We start from the raw sequence: 5,856 nt of genomic DNA, 5'->3' as shown, positions 1-5,856 counted from the left end.
TGAGAAAGGCTGAAAGCCATGTAGAGTTGGACCTTGCAAAAGGAATTAAAACCAATAGTAAAAGGTTCTATAGCCATATAAATAAGAAGAAAACAAAGAAAGAAGAAGTGGGACCGCTAAACACTGAGGATGGAATGGAGGTTAAGGATAACCTAGGCATGGCCCAATATATAAATAAGTACTTTGTCTCAGTCTTTAATAAGGCTAATGAGGAGCTTAAGGATAATGGAAGGATGACAAACGAGAATGAGGATATGGAGGTGGATATTACCACATCTGAGGTAGAAGCCAAACTTGAACAGCTTAATGGGACAAAATCGGAGGGCCCAGATAATCTTAATCCAAGAATATTAAAGGAACTGGCACATGAAATTGCAAGCCCATTAGCAAGAATTTTTAATGAAACGGTAAACTCAGGGGTTGTACCGTACGACTGGAGAATTGCTAACATAGTTCCTATCTTTAAGAAAGGGAAAAAAAGTGATCCGAGTAACTATAGGCCTGTTAGTTTGACATCTGTAGTATGTAAGGTCTTGGAAAAAATTTTGAAGGAGAAAGTAGTTAAGGACATTGAGGTCAATGATAATTGGGACAAAGTACAACATGGTTTTACTAAAGGTAGATCGTGCCAAACCAACCTGATCTCCTTCTTTGAGAAGGTGACAGACTATTTAGACAAAGGAAATGCAGTAGATCTAATTTACTTCGATTTCAGTAAGGCATTTGACACGGTTCCACATGGAAAATTATTAGTTAAATTGGAAAAGATGGGGATCAATATGAAAATTGAAAGGTGGATAAGGAACTGGTTAAAGGGGAGACTCCAACGGGTCATACTGAAGGGTGAACTGTCAGGCTGGAAGGAGGTTACTAGTGGAGTTCCTCAAGGATTAGTTTTGGGACCAATCTTATTTAACCTTTTTATTACTGACCTTGGCACAAAAAGCGGGAATGTGCTAATAAAGTTTGTGGATGACACAAAGCTGGGGGGTATTGCTAACACAGAGAAGGACTGGGATATCATACAGGAAGATCTGGATGACCTTGTAAACTGGAGTAATAGCAATAGGATGAAAATTAATAGTGAAAAGTGCAAGGTCATGCACTTAGGGATTAATAATAAGAATTTTAGATATACATTGGGGACACATCAGTTGGAAGCAACAGAGGAGGAGAAGGACCTTGGAGTATTGGTTGATCACAGGATGACTATGAGCCGCCAACGTGATATGGCCGTTAAAAAAGCTAATGCGGTTTTAGGATGCATCAGGCGAGGTATTTCCAGCAAAGATAAGGAGGTGTTAGTACCGTTGTATAAGGCACTGGTGAGACCTCATCTGGAATACTGTGTGCAGTTCTGGTCTCCCATGTTTAAGAAGGATGAATTCAAACTGGAACAGGTTCAGAGACGGGCTACTAGGATGATCCGAGGAATGGAAAACCTGCCTTATGAAGGGAGACTCAAAGAGCTTGGCTTGTTTAGCCTAGCCAAAAGAAGGCTGAGGGGGGATATGCTTGCTCTTTATAAATATATCAGAGGGATTAATATTAGGGAGGGAGAGGAATTATTTAAGCTTAGTACCAATGCAGACACAAGAACAAATGGGTATATACTGGACACTAGGAAGTTTAGACTTGAAATTAGATGAAGGTTTCTAACCATTAGAGGAGTGAAGTTCTGGAACAGCCTTCCAAGGGGAGCAGTGGGGGCAAAAGACATATCTGGCTTTAAGACTAAGCTTGATAAGTTTATGGAAGGGATGGTATGATGGGATAGCTTAATTTTGGCAATTGATCTTTGATTATCAACAGATAAGTATGCCCAGTGGTCTGTGATGGGATGTTGGATGGGATGGGATCTGAGTTACTGCAGAGAATTCTTTCCTGAGTGCTGGCTGGTGAGTCTTGCCCACATGCTCAGGGTTTAGCTCATCGCCATATTTGGGGTCGGGAAGGAATTTTCCTCCGGGGCAGATTGGCAGAGGCCCTGGAGGTTTTTCGCCTTCCTCTGCAGCGTGGGGCATGGGTCACTTGCTGGTGGATTCTCTGCAGCTTGAGGTCTTCAAACCACAATTTGAAGACTTCAGTATCTCGGACTTAGGTTAGGAATTTGTTATAGAAGTGGATGGGTAGGGTTCTGTGGCCTGCTTTGTGCAAGAGGTCAGACTAGATGATCATATTGGTCCCTTCTGACCCTAAAGTTTATGAGTCTAAAAAAGCTGTGTTCACCCTCTCCCAACAGAGCCTGTTTATCTGGCTGTCTGATTGTTCTTTACTCTAGTTTCTACCAATTTGCCCATTGCTGAAGTTAGGCTCACCAGCCCGCAATTGTCGGGATCACCCCTGGAGCCCATTTTAAAAATTGGCATTACATTAGCTACCTGCCAGTCGTCTGCAACAGAGGCTTGCTTCAGTGGTAGCTTGTGTGCTACGGCTAGTTGTTCTGCAATTTAAAATTTGAGTTCCCTCAGAACTCATGGTTGAATGCCACCTGGTCCAGCTGACTTCTTCCTGTTTAATTGAACAATTTGTTCTAAAACTTCTTATACTGGGATGGTACCTCAGATTTGTCACCCAATAAGGAGAGCTCCAAGGTGGGACTCTCCCTCCTGTCTTCTGCAGTGAAGATCGATGCAGAGAGAGTTCATGGAGCTTCTTTGCAATGGCCTTGTCTTCGTAGTGTGCTCCTTTGTCAGCTAGTGGCCTCACTACCTCTTTGGCAGGCTACCTGCTGCTGACATACTTAAAAACATTCTTATGCTTAGCTTTTGTGTCTTTAGCACGTTGCTTCTCAGATTCTTTCTTGGCCTGACTTCTTAGACTTTGACACTTAACAGGCCAGAGTTTGTGCACCTTCCTCACTAGGATCTGATTTCCAAATTTTGAAGAATGACTTTTTGCCTCTAACAGCTCCATTACTCTGCCATTTACCTACAGTGGCGTTCTGCTGGTCCTCCTATTGTCATTTTTGATTTAGGGCATACGTTTCATCTGAGCCTCTAACTGCAGCTTTTTTAAAGGATCTGCATGCTGCTTGCAGGCACCTAACACTTGTGACAGCAGCTCCTTTTAATTTCCATCCAACCATCTGTACTTATGCCGATAGGTTGACTTTAGGTCTTTAACTTTGATCGGTAGCTGAGAAGATGGTAAATCAGACAAACCCCTTCATTTCCTTGTTATTTCCTGACTTCTTTATTCATCGCCTTTTCCTTATTTCCAGGCTGAGGCGGCGGCCTGCCAGGGAGCTCCCCGGCACCTCTGGCTGCCTGGGCTGAAGGCAAGAGGCTGGCCTGGGTGTGGCGAGGGCCTCCTGTCCCGGCCTGAGGCTGCAGTGCTTCCTGGTCCCGGCAGGCGGCTGCTGCGGGAGAACACGAGGGAGGCTTTCGGGGCTCTAGGCAGCGATGTGTGGCTGTCAGGAGAAAGAGCCGAGGCTCCCGACTCAACCTGCCATTGACTCGTGTGGCTCTGCGCGCAGTCAGCCGTGGCAGGCCAGGCTGCGGACGTGACTCAGGCTTGGGCAGCATGGCTGCTCTTTCCTGACGAGGCATAAGGCAGGCCAAGAGCTTTACACAGCCTACAGGGAAGTGAGAGGGAGGCGTCTTCGGGCCGGCGGGTCTTGTCCGTTTCTCACTTGCCACTTGGACAGAAGTGGGAAAGGAGCGAAACATACACGACTGAAGATTCGGCACTTGGGTTAAGCCCGAGTCCCTGACATGGCTGCTCAGAGACAAGCTTTTATGGCGCAGCCCCCACACGCTTCCAGCCAGCAGGTGAACCCACTGTGTCCAAGAGGGAGCCTCTGAGGTGGCAAAAGGGGGACATCACAGTTCCCGGCAGACCTTGAGGAGCCCACAAGGAGGCTTCAGTGGCATCCCTGGGGGAGCATGAACTCCCCCTCCCTTCCCCCTTCTGTGCCTATAACAGAGCTCGATTAATCCAAACCCTCTTCTGCCAGCACCAGGCCTCCTTCTTCTTACACTGGGCCTGCAAGCGAGGGGACAGCTTGCATGGCACCAAGAGTCTAACCTGTGAGACAGGAGGCGGCTGATGCCCACAGCCTGCTGGGGAGCTCCCAGAAGTTATTAATGGACAGAGACTCCTCAATGCCCTTAGTAACAAGGGTTTGGGGTTCATCAAGGCCAGTAAGGGGGTCACTATGTCAGCCCTGTAACCCTGGGTGTCAGGTCACTGTGCAGCTTTGATCTAGAGCTCTGATCCCAACAACTGACCAGTAGCCCACCTGGTTACTCCTTACAGACTGACCTTACCCCTCTTCCAGCCCTGGATTTGCCCCCTAATCATCCTACTGCCACTCAGAGCCACAGACGTGGAGGTGCTGAAGGAGGGAGGGGTGACGCTAGGGTGGGGTTCTTCTCTAAAGATGGCTGGTAGAAAGGTGGTGCTCAGTTCTGTCAACGACCTGCCCAGTTGCCTCGCTGCCAGGGGATGCAGACATTTCTGTAAGGCCATTAAATGGGGTATTTTGCTTCTGAGTGAATGTGAGGAATATGCAATTATGAGAGGGAATTTCCATCCCTCTTTCATGTGCATTTAAGAGCCCCAGTGGCCTAATGGATAAGGCATTGGCTTCCTAAGCCAGAGATTGTGGGTTCAAGTCCCATCTGGGGTGAAAAGCTACTTGCTCCTTGTATATTGCAAAGAAACCTGGTGTTGTTTTCACCAAGGAAGCTGGGAGATGTTTGAACACAAAGTACTGCAGCTTGGGAACAATCCCCCAGAAATGGCATCTTCCACTCCACAAATGCTTTCTAAACCCAGCAGTAGCAAACAGTTAATACTAGTGTTTGTCTGAGACTAGAGTGAAGGGAAGTGTTTACTCCAACACCTCAGTGAAAGAGCAAGGCCGTACTGAAAGAGAATGGATCTGTCTGGAGGCAAAGCAGACCTTGAGAATGAGCAACAGTGTGAAAAGAAGAGGTTCAAGTGTGTGGTAGGTGTTAGCTAGGTTGGTCTGACAAATTTCAAGAAAATACCAATGCCCGTAGACTGGTGCAGACACTGGCTGTTTCTGATCTTTTACTGAGAGTTCATTGAGAAATATTTTCCTTAACTATGTTATGGAATATTGGGTTGTCTATGAAGGCACCATTCTTCCTGCTTTCGCCCTTTGAGACAACACGGCTACATGGCATGAGGCCAATGTGCAAAGGTTGTCATGTGAGGTATCTATGACAAGGTTATGATTTGCTGGTTATAATTATACTAGCTGTATGCGTGTACCATTTTTGTATTTGAAGTTATGCATATGGGCTATGTATTTGTATCTCAAATGGATTTGATTCCAGGTAGCCTCAGTGATGCATTTGGTCAGCTTCTTGAGAAAGGACTATTCTCAGGAAGTGCCCAATCAAGAAATGCTTCACTGACACTGGACTTTGGGAGATGCCAATCCACATCTGAGCTTTCCTGGGAATATCAAACTAACATGTAAACAAAGGTGCTGGCCTGCAAACTGAGTCATGCATGGACATGTGATTTGCCCATGTGACTCCAGACTCCATCTTGCTGCTGTGATTTTCCACAGTAAGAATGGAGGACAGTCCCCATCACTGCACAAGAAGAGCAATGGAAACATTCAATACTGAAATGTGATTTGTGACTGGGAGAGGTGTGAGAGCTGAAAAAATCCAACGCGTTTGTTCACGTCAGACGTGAGAGATCATCTGAACTAGTCAAAGCAGTGTCCAGATCTCAGCAGTCCTCTGCTTCTGAGCACCTCTCCCCCTTGTATCTAGCTTGTTCTGTAGCCCTTCCCCAGCTCGGTCAGAGACTTACCTGAGCTCTCGGCTTTGTGTTCCACCTGACTCAGGCCTGGTCTAGGCTGACATAACT

The 5,856-nt window shown here is 46.4% G+C and overlaps 1 non-coding gene across 1 annotated transcript; it reads left to right on the top strand.

The window, feature by feature from the left end:
- The first annotated feature begins 4,560 nt into the window (after window positions 1-4,560).
- Window positions 4,561-4,633, top strand: TRNAR-CCU. Its single transcript has one exon. It is a non-coding gene; the product is annotated as a tRNA-Arg (tRNA).
- The last annotated feature ends 1,223 nt before the right edge of the window (window positions 4,634-5,856 follow it).

Source organism: Gopherus evgoodei, chromosome 3, assembly GCF_007399415.2.
Source record: "Gopherus evgoodei ecotype Sinaloan lineage chromosome 3, rGopEvg1_v1.p, whole genome shotgun sequence".
Taxonomy (NCBI): Eukaryota; Metazoa; Chordata; order Testudines; family Testudinidae; genus Gopherus; species Gopherus evgoodei.
This window is presented reverse-complemented; position numbering and strand designations above follow the sequence as displayed.